Below are 20226 nucleotides of genomic sequence, written 5' to 3' on the forward strand. Positions count from 1 at the left end.
GACCCGAATGAATGCCCTCCAGGTACGCATTGCTGCGATGAACCTCCCTCTCCACCCCCTGGATGGCATTCAAAAGGGTAGTCTGCCCAACAATGAGCGTTCGGAGGAGGTCAATGACCTCCTCACTGAGGGCAGCGGGGGTAACAGGGGCAGGGCCTGAGGTGCCTGGGGCGAAGGAGATGCCCGGCTTCCTGGCAGAGCGGGCACGGGGCGAACGCGGAGGGGCTGCTGGGAGGGCGGAGATGGTGCGCTGGGTGGCGGCTGTACCTGTAATGGCGGGGGGCACGGATGGTGCCACCCCCGCAAGGGAGCCCCCTTCCGAGGACGTGTCCGTGTCGCTGCAGGCTCCAGTCGTCCCCGTCGTGGAGCTCCCCTCGCCCTCCGTCTCACTGGTCCAGTCTGACTCTGTGGCATGGCCCTCCTGGGCCATGTGAGATGCAGCTCCCTCCTGCCCCGATGCCACTTCTCCTCCGCCTGATGATGCTGATGCACACAAGCACAGAAAGACAAACAAAAAGGGGGGGGGAGAGAGAAATAAAGGGATATTGAGTACATGGATCTCCGGTACAGTTAGCGGACATGACAGACACAGATGCCCCCTGCACTAAGTTGCGCACTTGGGGTCCGCTACGCATTCCGTGGAACATGCCCTACACGCCTAGAGTTGACAACTGCACCCATGGATGACACGGCCCAGGGATGGCTGTACTGACACACTACTGAGGGTGGTGGCTGGGGACACAGGGGCTTACGGGGGTGCCCAGCCTACAGATATCGCCCTGGCCTAGGGGGACCCACAGCCCTCCTCCCCCACCCAGACACCTCCACTGCACGACAACAGAGTAGATGATGCTTGTACTCACCCCCTTGTGTCTGCTGTGCTGCCCTCACGCGCCCATCCAAATCAGGGTAGGCCACCGCCAGGATCCGGAACATCAGGGGGCTCAGTTGACGGCAGGCACCCCGCCTACGTTGGGAGGCCATCCCCAGCAGAGACTCGGCGGTCTTCTTGGTCCCGCGGCGGATGTCCTCCCACCTCTTGCGGCAGTGGGTACCCCGTCGATGGTGGACCCCCAGGGCCCGGACTTCCTTGGCGATGGCACGCCAAATCCCGATCTTCTCATCGGCGCGGACCTATGTGACACGTACAGGGAGGGAGAAATACCACGTTCAAGTTACTCAGCATTTTCCTTTCCAGTGGCCCAACGCCCCCCATCCCCGCCAGGCCCCCCGCCAGGCCCAACATGCCCCCCATCCCCGCCAGGCCCCCCGCCAGCCCCAACATGCACCCCATCCCCGCCAGGCCCCCCGCCAGGCCCCCCGCCATGCCCAACATGCCCCCCATCCCCGCCAGGCCCCCCGCCATGCCCAACATGCACCCCATCCCCGCCAGGCCCCCCGCCAGCCCCAACATGCACCCCATCCCCGCCAGGCCCCCCGCCAGGCCCCCCGCCAGCCCCAACATGCCCCCCATCCCCGCCAGGCCCCCCACCAGGCCCCCCGCCAGGCCCAACATGCCCCCCATCCCCGCCAGGCCCCCAAGCCAGCCAGTGGCCCCAAATCCAGATAGAATTAAACTCACTTGTTGGTCTGGAGGACCGTAGAGTAGCGCATACTGGGGGAGGACCCCATCCACAAGTTTCTCCAACTCCTCTCCAGTGAAGGCAGGGGCCCTTTCCCCAGTCGCAGCAGCCATTGTCCCTTCCAGACCGAGGTCACAGCAACACTTGCAGTATAGGTCCTCTCCTGTGAAAGTTCAAGTCGCAAGTGGATAAGTAGATAGAAAATGGCAGTCACGTCCGCGGCGGTGCGTACCGCGGCGGTGTGTCCCGCCACCGCCGGCGCCCTTCGCCATTGGCTCCTGAAACCCATAGGCTTCAATGTTAACCAATGCGGCTTCGCGCCGCGGTCTTGACCCGCCGCCCGCCGCGGTGTGCCACGCCAGCGCATTGACCTCACATCCCATTGTCACACTTCACAGGTCAGGCAGCCGCCATTTCCAGGGCCCACATGGCTCAATTTCAACTGCGTCACACAGGCCTAGGCCTTGCATAGCCACTCATACACGCCATTCACTGCATAGAGAATCGTATACTGTGCTAGCTGTGAGTACGTACCTGTGGGTTGCCTGACTGTGTGCTCCATGTTGTCCTTCCTAGGCACCGTCCGCTGGGTTGGGCGAGGAGACGGATGAATCCTCCCGTGTACCGACCGCTGGTGGACCTGTCGACAATGGAAGAACGCCACATTATCCTGACATTATCCTGACCTACCGTCTTAACCGTGCCACTATCCATGAACTGTGTGCCCGGCTGGAGCCCGACCTGATGTCCCCCATCCGCCAACCCACAGGGATTCCCCCTCTGGTGCAGGTCATGTCAGTACTCCATTTCTTGGCAAGTGGGTCATTTCAGACAACCGTGGGAATTGCTTCTGGGATGTCTCAGCCCATGTTTTCAAAGGTGTTATCCAGAGTGTTGTCTGCCCTGATGAAATCCGTGAGGAACTACATCATTTTCCCTGAGGTGGGCGAACTGGCTACAGTGAAGGGTGATTTCTACGCCCTTGGACATATTCCCAACGTAATTGGTGCCATTGATGGGACCCATGTGGCTTTGGTTCCCCCAAGAGACAGGGAGCAGGTGTACAGGAACAGAAAAAGTTACCATTCAATGAACATCCAGGTGGTGTGTTTGGCTGACCAGTACATCTCGCATGTAAATGCCAAATTCCCAGGGTCAGTGCATGACGCCTACATCCTCAGGAATAGCAGCATCCCTTACGTGATGGAACAGCTACAGAGACACCGTGTATGGCTAGTGGGGGACTCTGGGTACCCCAACCTGTCGTGGCTACTGACCCCAGTAAGGAATCCCCGGACCAGGGCAGAGGAACGGTACAATGAGGCCCATGGGCGTACTAGGAGGGTGATCGAACGCACCTTTGGCCTCCTAAAGGCCAGGTTTCGGTGCCTGCATATGACAGGTGGATCCCTAATGTACTCACCTAAGAAGGTGTGTCACATCATCCTGGCCTGCTGCATGCTTCACAACCTGGCTTTGCGCCGCCAGGTGCCTTTCCTGCAGGAGGATGGTCGAGACGGTGGTGTTGTGGCAGCGGTGGAACCTGAGGAGAGTGACGAGGAGGAAGACGACGGGGCTGAAACAGACAACAGGGACAGAATCATTGAACAGTACTTCCAATAGGACACAGGTAACATTTCAAAGATAATTTAGTAAAAGTTAACTACTCTGCAGCATCTCTGCTGCCTGTCTATTTGCCCCAGTGTATGATGACTGAGTTTTGGCTTTTCCCTCCCTATTTCAGATCTGGGGTCCCCACTACGAGTCCTGTGCTTCGTTTCCCCATGGACTACAGCTTTGTGGCAGCTGTTTGTTGACTTCACCATGTACAAGGACATATTTGCACTGTCATGTAAATTACAATCTATTGAAATCACAGCCAGACTCCTGATATTTTGGTGCAAAATAGGTGTTTATTGAAGTGCTCAAAATGGGATGGGTGGTTTCAAGTGGGTGGGGGCTATGGTGAAGGAATGTCCATGGCAGAGTCCAGAGTAACAGTCACACAGGTGCATTGTCCAGAGGCCTGTGGAGAGATGGAGCATGGGCAGTTCGAGGATGGACAGGGTGACAATGTGGGACAGTGGGATGACATCAGGTGGTATCCATTGCTGGCGGGGGTCTTGACATCCTACTCTGTCTTGCGAGATCTCAGGGCCCTCTTGCGGGGTGGTTCTTCTCCTGCAGGAGGTGGGGGTCTGGTGGGCTGCTGCTGTGCGGGGGCCTCCTGTCCACTAGCGCCGGCGGAGGTGGATGGCTGTTCTTGGTCCCGGCTAGTGGCAGGGGCCCTTGGGTGTTGTTCAGTGTCCGCCCTGCTGTTTACGAGGTCCTGCAGCAGCCCTACCATGGTAACCAGGGTGGTGTTGATGGCTCGGATGTCCTCCCTGTACCCCCGATAGTGTTCCTCCTGCAGCACCTGGATCTCCTGGAACCGGGCCAGTACCGTCGCCATCGTCTCCTGGGAGCGGTTGTATGCTCCCATGATGGTGGTGAGGACCTCGTGGAGAGTGGGTTCCCTGGGCCTCTCCTCCCCCCCCTGTCGCACAGCTGCCCGCCGAGTTGCCCTGTTTCCCTGGGCCTCTGCCCCCTGGCCGGTGTGCCCACTACCACTGCCCCCAGGTCCCTGTTGTTGTTGGGGTGGTGGGTTATCCTGGGTGCCCTGTAGTGGTAGACACACCGCAGATTGACGCGCCCTGGAGACAGAGGCATGGGCCCGCTGGGTGGGAGCTGTGCTGGTGTTCCCAGAGGGGTTAGGGTCTATAGTGGCCTGTGCCTGTGTGAGGGGAACCGACTGTCCAGAGGTCCCCGATGGTCCGGGCTGGTCATCGGTGTCCAGATCGACAGAGCTGCTGTCATCGCTGACGGCCTCTTGGGTGGGGGGTGTGGATAATTCTGGCCCCTCCGCCGCGGTGTGTTGACGGTCGGGTCCTGCAGGGGTATAGAGGTATGGTTATAGTTTCAATGTGTCGCATATGGGTGTATCTGTGGGTTCTCGTGTCCCCAAGTGCTGGCATTCGTGTGTGGGGGCTTTGGTGAGGGTGGCTTGTGGGGGGGATGTGTATATGCATTGGGCATGCTTTGGTGATGGGTGTCCATGCTTAGTGGACGCATGCAGGCCTAGGTTTTGGGATGAGTGGGTTGTGATGGTGAGACATTGGCGGGGAATAGGTGTGGTGGGGGTGGGGGTGAGGATGGTGGTGGGGGTGAGGATGGTGGTGGGGGTGAGGGTGGGGGTGAGGGTGGAGGTGAGGGTGGGGTTCGAGGATGGGGGTGAGGGTTGGGGTCTGATTTGGCATGCAGGTGGGGGGGAAGCAGTATTGAAGCTTCAACTTACCAGTATCCATTCCTCCGCCGACTCCTGCGAGGCCGTCAGGATGCAGGATGTTCAAGACTTCCTCCTCCCATGATGTGAATTGTGGGGGTTGAGGTGGGGGTCCTCCGCCAGTCTTCTGCACGGCGATGTTGTGCCTGGATACCATGGAACGCACCTTCCCCCGTAGGTCGTTCCATCGCTTCCTGATGTCTTCCCGATTTCTGGGGTGCTGTCCCACTGCGTTCACCCTGTCGACAATCCTCTGCCATAGCTCCGTCCTCCGGGCAATGCTGGTGTATTGTATCTGTGTGCCGAACAGCTGGGGCTCTACACGAACGATTTCCTCCACCATAACCCTGAGTTCTTCGTCTGTGAAGCGGGGTTGTCTTTGGGGTGCCATGGGGTGGTGTGTATGATGTGTGGGGTGGAGTATGTGTATTTAAGTGAGTTGAGTGTGGTGGTGTGTGTTGTTTTGTGTGTGGATAGTGTGTGGGTGATGGTGTTGAGTGGCTGTGGCTGTTATGTTTTGGATGCTGGTGTCTCGCTCTTGCCTTCTTTACGATTTTGTAAGCGTAGGGGTTTGTGGGTGATGTGGGTGGGTGTTTTATATTGTATTGTGTGTGTGGGAGTGGTGTGTGTATGTGTATCAGGTGTGTGGGATTCAAATCGTCCAATGTGGGTGAGTTTTGTTCGTTGGTGTGTATTCTGACCGCGCCGGTGTGTCCCGCCAATGGAATACCGCGTTTGAATGACCGCCGCGTGGATTCGTGGGTCGTAATGGGATGGGCGTATTTCTGTTGGCGTGGCGGTGGAGGTTTGGTCACCTCCACCTTTCCGCCGACCGCTGGTCTGGCGGTCTGTTGTGGCGGTCGGATTTTCGGAGGTTTGCCTTCTGCGGGTCAGAATGACCGTGGCGGGTTTCCGCGACCGCGGCGGGATTATGGAGGATTTCTGACCGGCGGTAGGCGCCTTTTACCGCCGAGGTCAGAATGACCACCATAGTGTTGTAGAAAAGGATTGTGCAGACTTTTTGGACCAACTCATCTTAGTCATTCTCCACCTGAAAACAAAGTCATGTACACTTATAGGGGCTACTTAGCCCAAAGGATTCACACACAACCACAGGTAGCATACCAACACCTTAAATACAAAAGACACCTGTCGTGCATGAAGGCCACATCCAGTTCAACTGATCATGATGAGTGGCAACATCAATAGCCCATTATTTAAGTAGCAACATCACTACCCACACTTCAAACATGAGTAAACTTACATCTGTATAGGAAAATTTCAATTCCAAAAAACACTTCTGGGATTACCCTGATAGAGACATACACCTTGAGGCAAGCCAAATGACTGACTACACATACTATTCCACCAACATGTTAATGTGAACTACCACACCTGCAACCCACTTAAGTCAGTGCAAACATTAGGATTCCATATGAAAAGCCTTCAAAACACATCCACAATAGCAAAATTAAGTATGTTCAGGTTGCATCGCAATGTTGATATATCAGATCCTAACAATGTTGGCAAAAAACGGTGTAGATTGTACCTATTAATAAGTTGTCTTGGCCTATGTAGTATGCCCACAACACACTGAATTAGTCAATTCCTATGTAGCAACTTACCATCCAAAGAACATGTATGTGGTACTAATATTCTGAGCTCTTACGTCAATGATATGGGTTGCACTAGGAGTTTAGTTATACCACCATGGTTTTCAACATGTAGGATACCCATTCTGATGAAATATTACAGGTGCCAATGTATAGTCCTCACTTACCAACAGGGAATAGCTCCTAAAATGTCTGAGTAAGTGTAGCAAGTGTGGCATGTGAATTGTCAGATTGAGATTACAGCCTCACAATAAATTGACACTCATTTAAAGCATCAGGAATAGTAGGACTGTTTTAACTTGTCAAACTCTATGTTGCACATAGAGATGGAACAAGGGGCATTGGAATGGACAGAGGTCAAAGACCAGGACAACTTACCATCAGGATATTGGAAGTATGGATATGTAGGTGGCAAGGATCAACCAGCAGGGGTCTGAAGAGGAGTATAATTGTACACATATGACACAGTCACGTGCATCACCATATGTCCCTATACACAATACTGTGTGCAGACCTGTGTACCAATGTTGAGGACTGTACATCTAGGTGTTTCTAGGAGATCTTTTACCCTTACAACATTGTCACAGCTTAAATTCTTTCACATCAGACGCTGACCTGCCAGAGGGGTGTAAACAAGTGTAGTCATTACTTATCCTCTTGTGGCTGTTGTGCTGCCCTCAAATGCCAATCCAACTCCGAGTATGCCATCGCCCTTAAGCAAGCCATTAGGGGGTCAAGGTCCGATGGGCACCCCTTCCTCCTTAGGAGAACATCCCGAGATGGGCCTCCCTGGTCTTCTGGGACCAGCAGCTCAGGTCCTCCCACCACTACCTACAGTGGGTGCTCTGCATGCTGTAGACCTCTGGGGTCTGCACTTTCTGCATGCCAGATCCACTTTTTCTGATGGGTACTGACATGCATGGATGACACAGAGAAGAGGCGAAAGTCATATCCACATGCTCATACCAAAACAAGTAGGGTGAAAACTTAAATCTGAAAGAGACTTCTAGTTGCAGATTCCTTACCTTAGAATTTCCCCTAGGCATCAGATTGGATCCGGAGATTCTTCTTTGAGAAGCACACCTGCATGCCGTCAGGTGGCATCGGTCGACTCCGTGGGCGTCATTGGCATCATGGTCGTCGTGATGACATCATGGTTGTATCTAGGCACCACCCCGGCGCACTGACATCAGTTCTTTTCTTTCCGCGCCAACCTATGCGCAGATCCAAGAGAAGAGGTACTGCTAGTCTTTGTTTGACTAACTGCGACACTTTTGTTGAATACTTTTGATGAGTTTTAGATGCATCTAGGGATATCCCAGAAGACTGGTTTTAAACCCTGCGATTTAGTGACAGATCTGCATCTCATCTGCCTTTGGTGTCTGGAGCGCGACCACAACCCGAAGTTGTGCCATGAACCCGGAGGCTTTGATGGAGAAGTCCCTAAAGCGCATGGTGGCCCAGCACTCGACTCCACGTCGCTCCCAGTCTCGTTAGAGAGGTTGGTCACAAGACTGCTTGCGGAGTCATCACCAATCCTCCTTGCCCCATTCCAAGCCCTTGGGACAATCAAATCACAGGAAGAAGTCGTTGAAAAAGGCCAAACGTTCTTAGACTTCACCCCATCGCTCGGACGATGCGACACGGGAAGAGCGTCAATGCCAACCTAGATGCAGGCTCCAAGGCCTTCGGAGCCTATGTTTAGGTCGGCTCTGTGTCACCCTGACTTTCCGGGAGCCAGTGCCACCCCTGTCCAGTTGAAAGAGCTCTGTGAGGCCATGAACCTCAACTTGGGGCAGATCGATCCATCCTCTGCGCACACCTTCTTGATAAGGATATGGAGATCGTGTAAAGGGGTCGCTGGACCCTTTAGAATACCAGCTTGACCTTGATATGGACTGGGTTCAGGATTTGGGTGACGCTAGTGGACTAGATACCTCTCCTGACGCTGGCATGCTTTCTCCCCCTGCAGTGGCTATGGAGGAGGGAGCTTCATACTCCACGGTGGTAAGAAGGGCTGCTGAGGTTTTGGATCTCGAGCTTCCTTCTGTGAAGGTCAGGACTAACCTCCTGACCGAGGTGCTTCAATCTGGGGCTTCCAGTTCAGACCCCTCCTACCCTTTAATGAAGCCCTTACGGACTTCCTACTGGGTACTTGGTCTAAACTCAGCACAGGGGCCCCTGTGAATAGGGCGGTTCCCCACTGCCATTGGCCTGCACCAACTGACCCAAAATTCCTGACTCAACATCCTACGTCTGAGAGCCTCATGATCCAGGTTTCCTCTTATTCTGGCGCATTCCCTTCCCCTCACGTGGATAGCGAGTCAAAAAGACTGGATAGCTTTGGGAAGAAAATGTTTTTTCTGCTTGTCTAGGGTTGCAGTCTGTGAACACCGCTTGCCTTTTGGGCTGATACTCTCATATTCTCTGGGATATGATCGTGCAGGTGTTGCCTCGAGTCCTGGAGGAGGCCCGGGCGGTACACTCCCAAACTGTTACTGACTTGAAAGATGCAGCACAGTTCATGATTTGTTGTGGACTGGATACAACCGACTGACTAGGTAGCTCAGTTGCATCGACAGTAGCCTTGAGGCGCCATGCCAAGTTGAGGACATCTGTCTTTTCAGGGGATGTCCAGCAATCTCTAATGGTCATGCCCTTTGATGGCATCCGTCTCTTCGGAGACAAAGAGGACTCTGTGCTCGAGAGCTTTAAGGATTCCCGGGCTATGACTCAATCCCTTGGCCTCTTAGCGGCATCTCACCCGCACAGTCCGCTTTTTGTCCCTTTTGTGGCTATGAAAGGGGCACCATCCGCATTCATTTCCACCCGGCCACTGACCCGCGCATTCTTCATAGTCTCTGCATGGATGTGGGATCCCATGTGCTCATGGATCAGGGAGCCAGCAGCCCACCAAGTCCACCCCCACCCCCTCCACTGCCTCCAGGCCTTCCTAGTCCGCTGAAACATCCTGGACCAGTTTGTGGCAGGATCCGCCATCACCTGCCCCACTGGGAATCCATCACCATGGACAGGTGGGTGTTGCAAATTGTCCAAAGGGGCTACTCCCTCCCCTTCAAGACTTCCCCTTTGGCTATACCACCATCATACAATCATCTGTTGGAGTATCATTTGGCACTTCTCCGCAAGGAAGTCAAGGCTCCCTTGGCCAAGTGAGCCATAGAGAGGGTGGTACCTGTGCCAGAAGTAGGCTGTGGTTGTTATTCCTACTACTTTCTGGTGCCCATAAAGGACAAGGGTCTATCTTAGATTTCCAGTCCCTTAATCTCTTCCACAAGAAGAAGTTCAAAATGCTAACTCTAGCTCAGGTCCTGTCTGCCCAGGACCCTGGAGACTGGAGAGTAGCCTTGGACTTGAAGGGTGGCTATTTCCATCTTCCCATCCTGCCAGCCCACAGATGTTATTGTGATTTGTGGTTGGTCACAAGCACTTTCAATTCACTGTGCTACCCTTCGGCCTTAACAGCTCCCCTCGGTGTTCACAAAAGTGATTGTAGTGGTTGCAGCTCATCAGCGTAGGTTAGGGCTTTCAGTCTTTCCCTACCTCAACTAATGGCTGTTGAATGCGAACGTGCCCCAGGTTGTCGTCTCCCACCTCCAGACTACGGCTAACCTCCTGCATTCACTGGAATTCACTATAAATATGCCAAAGTCACAGCTGACTCCCTCTCAGACGCTCCCTTTCATCCGAGCTGTTCTGGACACAGTGCAGTTTCGGGCTTATCCTCCTGAAAAGCAAGTCCAGGATATTCAGGCTATGATCCCAATGTTTGAGCCTCTATCCTGGATTTCGGTCAGAATGGCTCTGAGGCTGCTGGGCCTCATGGCCTCCTGCATCCTGCTGGTCCAACATGCCAGATGGCATATGCAAGTTCTACAGTGGGACCTGAAGTTCCAGTGGGTGCAGCATCCGGGGAGTCTCTCCGACATGGTCCAGATCTCAGAGGGACTGCACTAGATCTTCAGTGGTGGCTATCAAATCCAGACTGGGTCAACGGCAGATCTCTCTCCCTTCCCCAACCAGATCTCACAGTAGTGACAGATGTGTCACTCCTGCGATGCGGAGGCCACATGGGAGAGGCAGAGATCAAAGGCCTCTGGTCTCCGGCGGAGTCCGGGCTGCACATCAACCTTTAGGAGCTCTGGGTGATCCAACTTGCATTGAAAGCATTCCTTCCTTCTCTCAAAGGGAAAGTGGTGCAGGTGTTCACCAACACCACCACCGCTATGTAGTACTGCAACAAGCCAGGTGGAGTGGGGTCGTGGATCTTCTGTCAGGAGGCTCTTCGCCCCTGAGCATAGCTGGAACGCACTCAGCATTTCTCTGGTGGTTCAACATCTGGTGGGCTCTCTGGACGCCAGAGCAGATAAACTCAGCCATCAATGCATAGTCGATTACGCATGGCGTCTCCATCCAGAGGTGGCGCAAGGTCTCTTTCAGCAGTGGATAGAGCCTTGGAGAACACTTAATGTCAGCTGTTGGAGTTTCCATGGCGACACTTGCTCGGCAACACTTTAAGTCAAGAGTGGAGCTCAGGCCTTCTTTACGCCTTCCTGCCAATACCACTTTTTCCCAGAGTTCTGAAGAAAATCAGGCAGGACCAGGCCCAAGTAATCTTGTTGGCTTTGGACTGGGCACAAAGTGTCTGGTATCCCGAGCTAATGAGCATGGCCATTGTTTCTCAGATCAGGCTGCACTTTCGGGAAGATCTTCTATCGCAGAAATGGGGAGGGTCCTTCACCCGAACCTGTCCAGTCTCCACCTCCTTGCATGGAGATTGAGCGGTGGCAGTTGAAAGCTTTCGACCTACCACCCGAAGTCTGTGATTTTATCTTGTCAGCCAGGCGTCCCTCCACCAAAACAATATACACCTGTTGTTGGAACATATTTGTGGCATGGTATATCAACAAATCTGTTGATGCCCTTTCTGTTACTCTCTCAGAGGTTCTCCTCTTCATTCTCTCTCTTGCCCAGCAGTGCTCTGCTTTGGGCACCTTCAAGGGTTATTTGTTGCCATCTCTGCCTTTTTAAGGCTGCCAGACCAACGTTCTTTTTTCACATCTCCCATTGTTTGGTGGTTTCTTAAAAGTCATCCACATGTTCCCTCCTATCCCGTTCATATTGCCCCAGTGGGATTTGAACTTGGTCCTCACATATGTCATGTGTGCTCCTTTCAAGGTGCTCCACAACTATCCCCTGCGTCTCTTGACTCTTAAAACTGCCTGCTTGATTGCCATCACCTATGCTTGCAGAGGGAGCTAGCTTCAGGTCCTCTCTTCAAAGCCACCATTTCTAGCTGTCCAACCTGACAAAGTGGTGCTTCGTGCCATAGCTTCCTTCCTTCCCAAAGTACTGACACCTTTTCATGTAGGCCAATAAATCATGTTGCCTTTTTATGCACCCCCACATACCTCTCATGAGGAGGAGAGACTCCACCATCTGGATCCAAAAAGAGCGATGGCATTCTACATCAATCGTACCAAAGATTTCCGGGTGGACGATCAACTCTTTGTGGGTGCGAAGAAAGGAAGGGCGGTGCAGAAGACGACCATCTTGCAATGGGTAGTCCTCTGCATCAAGATGTGCTACGCTTTGGCAAAAAAGCAACCCCCTGAAGGGTTTGCATGCTCATTCTATCAGAGCAACTTCTGCTACCACAGCGTTAGGACATGGAGTTCCATGCCTGGATATCTACCAGGCAACAACGTGGGCGTCCCTGCACATGGTCACTAAACATTACTGCCTGGATAGTCCAGTCCACAGAGACAGCTACTTCGGCTGTTCAGTCCTGCAGGACTTTTTGGTGTGATTTTAGTTTGCAGCCCGCCACGGGAGATGGCATTGCTCGGGTATCTATTCTAAGATGAGGAATCTGCAACTAGAAGTCTCTATCAGATGAACAAGTTACTTACCTTGGGTAACAATGTATCTGGTAGGGACATATTCTAGTTGCAGATTCTTTACCGACCCGCCCATCCTCCCTGCTCCGCAAACTGATTTCTAGGGACAGGAACTTCCCTTTAAGGGGCTTAGTTATGGAGCACCCTTCTCAGTGTTATAGGCTCTGCGCTTCTGGAATGGAAAGTTGTGAAAAGAAACTGATGTCAGTTCCCTGGGGTGGCACCTATATACAACTGCAACATCATCACGAAGACCACGACGCCAACAATGCCTGCAGAGTTGACTGACGCCACCTGATGGCACGGAGGGGTACTGCTTGATGAAAAATCTCCGGATCCAGTCTGACGCCTTGGAGAAAATCTAAGGTAAGCTATCTGCAACTAGAATATGTCTCTACCAGATATATTGTTACCGAAGGTAAATAACTTGTTTGTTAGTGCAAGTAGCCAAACATGCCCTTCCTCAAACTTCACTCTTTTTCAAGTTACCATCTTCAGTCAGGCCATGTATGACGTGGAGTCAGCCTTGCAACATGCATAACCAGTACCATACAACATGCATAACCAGTACCAGGTCTTGGCTAGAAACATATGACCAGACTACAAGAATGTCCTTAAAATGGTATATCTTTACAACTATTTGTCACACTGTTTTGCTTTACTTTTGACTGAGCCAAAATATACACACTGAAAGGAGTCGAAAAGATTCTCTGCAATGCACTTAATCTGAAGAAGACATTTATAATAACTTTTCTCAAGGCTCATGAAGGAAGGCTTGAGTAGCCAAAAGTGTACTTTTAAAATGTGCAACAATGAGGTAAGACCATGTATAAAGAATCTTCATTCTGTAAACAGCAAATATATACATGCAAGGATACAGACGCTTGTATTGATATATGTATATATATTCACACACAATGCAAAGCAAATAATTAATGAAAATGCATCACTGTAGGGCCTGTCAGGTGCTTCATCCTTCTCCTGCCAAAAAGCCATTGACCCCTGTTCAACTGTGAGAATGAGAGACCTCTACCCTCACGGGAAATATATCAGGCATTTGATGTCTAAATTCATAATTGAGGTCTCTGAATCCCCTACTGTCGATCAGGGTCTCTTTTATATCTTAAAAAAACGATGAAGGAGCTTTCTGGAAAACCCCTTCCTGCTTGTGCAAGAAGTATTAAAAAATGCTGGCTATTTTAGGTCAGGGTTGGAAGAAACTGGTTGGAACTGACCTGTTTCCCAAAGTGTCTGTCCCAAACCTAAGCCATTCATTGCTGTACCACCCTTATCGTGCTGACTAACTAACTCCCCCATATTATGTCCTAGCTCTTCGGTGATAATATGTCCTAGCTCTTCGGTGAGAAAGAGAACATGCAGGATAGAAAACACTTTGCATAACATGTTTGTACGGAAAACTACTTGTACTCTTAACGTGGCAGTGAAGCAGTGAAGCTAAGGCTAAGCTGAATACAAAATGGAGTCTGTAACTGGTGATCACTAGTGTGATGGTGGACAGCTAAGCCAAGTGCAAAGTGGTGCGACACAAAGTCAGTGGTCAAAATACAGATATCACTACATTCCGCCTGGGAGGGCTTGGCCAGCAGCTGATGAAGCAGCACGTGTAGAGCTGCTCTCCGAGGCCGAGAACGGGACCCGGACCGAAACCTAGCCATAAATAAGCTCCCAAAACTCCATCAAACACGATCCCAACATCGACGGTCCCCAGATCAGAACTCGGAGCAGTGGCGGCACTCCCGAACAAGTAAGAAAGAAGAAAATACGATCGAGCCCCGGAGCTCCAGAAAACCAAGATGGCGGCCGTGTGGGGAACCGGGCACCACATCGTAGAAATAACAAAGTTCTCCGACCCTGAGAAGCGACCTCGACAACCCGATACCCAAACTGATGCAGTGGGGAAGCGGCGACCCCTACGGCCACATTAAGAGAGAGACGAGGAGCAGCGGCGTGAACGTACCGGCGCGGAGCCCGGAGGCCCGAAAATCCAAGCGGAATTTGCACCGAGCGAAGGGGAACATTAAGACGCCACGCACCCGGAGACGGCGCCGCCCACTGGGGGCCCCCATCCCGACAAGGCTGGGAGCTTGCGGCACCGACTGGGACCTGAGCGAGCAGACGAGGTCCATCCGCGGCCTAGAACGGGATTACAGCCCGGATTCCGAGAACCCGAGCGACCAACCACCCGGAGATCGGAGAGACAGCAATGGAAACGGTGGAGCAAACTGCGCACTCAACCAACTCAATTCAATTCAAAGGAGCTTTATTGCGGCTACAAGAGCCAAAAAAGCGCAAGCAGTAATAAATACAAATAAATACACATAATGATAATTACAGGTAAATATAATGATAAAAGGGGAGTAAAAGATAAGAGAAAATGGAAAAAAGTGGGATAAAAATGGAATAAAATGGAATAAAAATGGAATAGAATGTGCTGCACAGGCCGATGGGACAGTCTTATTTGCAGTCTTTATCCAGAAGGGTTTTCCCTCTAACAAGCCAACTAGCTCCAAGGAATTTGGCGACGGCGATCACTAGCGTTGGCCTAGTGTCTGATCTGAGGATTCGCATGGCTAGCGCCGAGCTGCGGACTCCCAGTAGTCTGCATGCCGGGGCCAGCCATTTCCTACGGGGGCGGTGTACGCGGGGCAGGCAAAAAGGACGTGAGGGAGATTCTCGACGGGGGCTTTGCAAGCTGGGCAAACAGTTGATTCATTGTGTGACCAGCTACTGGTGAGAAGTCTTAGTGGGAGTGTTCCAATGCGGAGCTGGAAGTACAGTTTCCTTTCCCTTGGGGCCGTGATTAGGTCCCAAAAAGCTTCGTACTTGCATGACTCTTTTAGGTTGGCAAAGTCACAAGATAGTGTAGTGTGGAGTGCAGCCCTTGTGTCTTCGTAATTTGCCATTTGCCAGTATAGTTTCTTTAGTTTGCTTTTCGAGGGGAAGACTGACGTGGTTGGTGAGTTCCAGAGATCATCAAGCCCAAGTGAGTACAGTGAACCCTTGATGCATCGTAGCCAGGGGATTCTGTGAAGATGGTCGGCTTTTAGGATGACCTGTAGAGCTTCAGTGAAGATGTTGAGCTCCGGAGTGGTCCAGAGACGCCGCCAGTACAGCAGAGGTCGCAGACGGGCTTTGTGTCCAATGCGTTTGATACCGAGATCCTTGAAAAGAGGGAACAGTGGGGTGCTTAGCGGAAGGGACACAAGGTTTCTTAGGAAGTTGTTTTCAGTGGTGGTTAAGTCTTGGGTTTTGGTATAGCCCCATAGTTCAGCCCCGTAAAGCGCTGAGGAAACTGCCTGGGCTTCGTATAACTGTAATGCTGGGCGAATTGGTTTTGTGTGTGAGAGGTGAATTTTTTTTATTAGTACCCCTGTTGTTTGTTTTAGTTTTAGGGCTTGTTTTCCTATGTGTGGCTTCCAAGACATGTTGTCAGTGAATGTTATGCCCAGGTAGCTGAAAATGCCCACCTTCTCAAGTGTGGAGCCCTCTAAAGTAAACTTCCCTTTAAAAGATCTGTGGGGATTGAGGGTCATTAGTTTTGTTTTCGAGGCGTTGATTTCAAGTCCCTGTGATGAGCAGAAATGCTTGAAGCACGCAAGGAGTTTCCTTAGACCACTAGGGGTCTTGGATATCAGAAGAGTGTCATCGGCAAAGAGTAAGACTGGGATTTTTTGTGTGCCAAGTGAAGGTGCGTCAGCCTGCAGTCTGAGGAGGGAGGGGACGATTTCATTGATATACAGGGAAAAAAGGGTCGGGGCAAGTACGCACCCTTGCCGCACACCCTGGGAAACGTGGATTCTATCAGTTAATTGGCCCTTGTTGCCCCACCTGACTTGTGCGTAGTTGTCCTCGTGGAGTCGTATCAAAATGGCAAGAATGTGCTCCGGGATTCCCATCCGAAAGAGAGTGTCCCATAGTTTGTTGCGAGGTACTAGGTCAAAAGCAGATTTGAGGTCCACAAAAGCTACATAAAGGCTGCCTTTACCAATGAACACTGTTTTCCAATATAATAATAGGAATCTGAGGGCTTGATCAGTGGTGGAAATTTTCTTCCGGAAACCGGCTTGGAGGGGGCGAAGGATATCGCGGTCAGTCATCCATTCTTCGATCTTTCATTGGAGGCAGTGGCAGAAGACTTTTTGGACAGAGTCAATTAGGCTAATAGGTCTATAGTTGCAAGGAAGTGATCTGGCGCCCTTTTTAAAGATTGGAAAAACAATAGCCGCTTTCCAAGGGAATTGGCGCCCCAGATGCTATTGCGTTAGCTATAATGGTGAGGTATCTTGACCAGGATGCTAGGTCTGTTGAGAACAGGTCTGCTGGGACGCAGTCTGATCCAGGGGCCCTGCCGCGTTTTAAGGTGCTTAGAGAATAGGTTATGTCACTTTGGGAGAACAACAGGGCTGCTGCGGTGGTGGGTGCTAATCAGTGATTTAGGTGGGGGCCCGTGCAAACAGGGATGGGGCTATCATGATCAGGGGAGTACAGACTACTGAAGTGAGCTATCCAGTCTCTTGGGGCAATATTGGTTGTGATGTCCAAACCACTGGTTTCTGGGCCTCGCGCTGCCAGGGACCAGAACAGACTATGGTTACTCTCACACACAGCGTCACTGAGTGCTGTCCACCATTTATTATCTTGGTCACCCTTGGCTATGCGTATTGCAGATTTATAGGACTTCCTAGCTACGCGGATGGCGGTGGGGTCCTTGGATTTAATGGCTTGAACTAAGCGCTTGTTTAGGGAATGACACGTTTTGTAGAACCAGCGGTGCCTACCTATGGGTCGTTTGTCGTCGTGGGCTGGGGGTACTGAGAAGTGGGCTGCGATATCCCTAAAGCAGGAGGTGTGAATTAAGCTTATTTCCTGGTAGGGAATTACAGAACCTGCCTCTAGGCCCATTAGTGTGGATTTTAGGGTGTTATTGGCAGCGTTGATGAGTGTGGGCCGAACCACGACCTTGTCCCCTTTTAAGTGTTGTTTATTGTTGGCCAGGCTAAAACCCTCGGGTGCTAGTGCTTGGGAGTTAAACGTGGCTGGGAGATTACCTAGAGCTAATGTGTGGACAGAGAGAGGGTTGTGATCACTTTCAGTCCTTTCGATGATCGTCATGTCGATGACTAGAGGCCATAGTCTTATATCGAATAGACAATAGTCGATTCTGCTGGTGTGGTTGGTTTTGTTGAACGTGTGACTGCCATTGGTGTCTGATTTGGTTCTGCCATTTAACGCCCTGAGCCCGAACTCCATGGTCAGTGATTTGACCTGGATAGCGACCTGCGTCCATCTCTTGATGGGTGGGATTGACGGCGGGGATAGACCAGGCTTGATCCTCCTCGTTGGTGGACCTGAGATCGTCCCAGTCAAGGGGTTCGAATGTGACGTTGAAGTCCCCAGCCACAATGGTTTTGTGATAGCGGGGGTAGGAGGGCTACGAGGGCGCAGAGGGTTTTGGAGACTTGATCCCCCCTGACCCCTCAAGTGTAGATATTAAAGATGTTCACCATAGAGTCAGGCCCAAAGGATAGATGAAGGCCTAACAGGTCGGGAGAGTCGGTAGGTAGCTGTGATATATGGCAGCTAAGTGATGTTTTGATCCAGATGGTCAGACCCCCTGAGGGCCTGCCTCTCGTGCTGGCCACAGCGGGGATGTGGAAGTTTATATAGCCTGTTCGAAAAAGTGGGTCGAGTGACCATGTCTCTTGGAGGAGACATATGTCATGTTCGTCAATAAAGGAGGAGAAGGATGGAAGGGGAAGAATAGATTTCAAACCTGCCACGTTCCATGAAACAAGTCGTACCCCGGTTTGTGGCTGAACTATCCTGTCTAAATACCTGGGGTTTGTATGGTTGGCTGTCGGGGGTTGGTCTGGCTCAACCAACTCAAGCGCAGTGAGTAACCAATGATCCAATCACCTCCCAGAAGCATAAACCCCCCCCCCCGAAGGGCCCCCAAAGAGCCACTCCATAGCCTCCATGGTAGCGACCGGGCCCCAACATCAGAACTAGTAACGTTAATGTAAACCGACCCAGCCGCGCACTGGCCTAAGCACCCCTGTCGAACCAAGAGAATTGCTTGCTGACTGCAACTTATTTTGTCCACGAGCGCCCCAGTGGGTGGTCCCGCCGCGTTGAGGGCTGCATAAAAAGCTAACCCCCTCGCTTAAAATCCTAATCATCTATTTGACGTAAAGTAACGACTCATCGAAGGTGTGCCCTCCGAAGACCATAATCGGATGCCCATATCCCAACCTGCCGCAAATGGACGTCTTCACCTCTACCAATATATGACAAAGCTAACAAAATGGGCAAGCCCAAAAAACGTGATGTCAAGACCAAGAAGAACTAACGACAGACAAGATGTCCGGACAGCCTCCCCACTCGGCATCCCAGAGTACAACAACTCAACAAGAAACAACCCTGGATACAATCCTACAAGCCATAAGGGAATCCCGCAAAGCACTCGAACAAAAAATAGACAATCTAACGGTGGACTTATCACTCCTGCGAGACGATCATCGAAAACTCACAGAAAGAGTCGGGGGCCACGGAAAAAAAATTAAACGCGGTGACGTCCACACAAAAGACATTGACCATAGAGACATCCGAACTAATATCCAGGTTCAAAACCCTGGAATCCAGGGCTGAGGATGCTGAGAATCGTTCCCGGAGGAGCAACCTGCGACTAATCGGAATACCGGAAGGTATGGAACTCTCAGCAGCGAACACAGAGACATTCCTAGAAAATTGTCTCAAAGACATAGTCCAGCCATAGGGCTTTTCGGCATTCTTTGCGATCGAAAGAGCCCATCGAGTCCCCGGCTGACCCCCTCCACCGGGATCCAGACCCCGCCCGATAGTAGCAAAACTACTGCACTTTGAGAACAGGGACTATATCCTTTTGCAAACTCGTATTCAAGGTGTAATCATACTAAACAACCAGCGTATTATGATATTCCCCGACTTCACCAAAGAAACTCAAACTCAGAGAGCTTCATACAATAACCATAAAGGAACCCTGCGCGAGAAAGGCATCAAATATGCAATGCTCTTTCCAGCTAAACTGAGAGTTGTACACAAGGGCAAGACGCACTTTTTCTCAACCCCACAGCTGGTAGGAGATTGGCTAGAAACCCTAAACTTTACGTCTCTAAGCGCACCGAGTAGATCCTCCCGCGCACCTGGCAGGAAACGTGGTAGATCCTCTAAAAGGGCACTAGAAACTGCACCCTCCAGACACCAATCACTACAAGGTATGCGTGAAGCAGTAGATGCAGCAGCGGCCTTGAACAGAGGAGCTCCACATCACTCGCAAACCTCAGGTGATGCCTCGGACCATGACTCGAGCTGCAGGAGTCTTTCAATCTCATCCCAAGACACTTGCACTAATTTACCAAAAGTGACCCCCAGAACGGCGGAAGAACTCAGTTAACTCCTCAAGAACCTGACAGCGATCAATCAATCAATCACAGAAATTTATAGAGCGCGCTACTTACCCGTTAGGGTTCCAAGGCGCTGGGGGAGGGGGAGGAGAGGGGACTGCTACTGCTCGAAGAGCCAGGCCTTGAGGAGTCTTCTGAAGGCGAGTAGATCTTGAGTCTGTCGGAGGTAGGTAGGGAGCGTGTTCCAGGTCTTGGCGGCGAGGTAGGTGAAGGATCTGCCGCCGGAGGAGGCTCGTTGGATGCGGGGGACGGTGGCGAGGGCGAGGCTCGCGGATCGTAGTTGGCGGGTCGGGTGTAGAAGTTGAGTCTGTCGTTGAGGTAGGA

The sequence above is a fragment of the Pleurodeles waltl genome, chromosome 5, assembly GCF_031143425.1.
Source record: "Pleurodeles waltl isolate 20211129_DDA chromosome 5, aPleWal1.hap1.20221129, whole genome shotgun sequence".
Lineage (NCBI taxonomy): Eukaryota > Metazoa > Chordata > Amphibia > Caudata > Salamandridae > Pleurodeles > Pleurodeles waltl.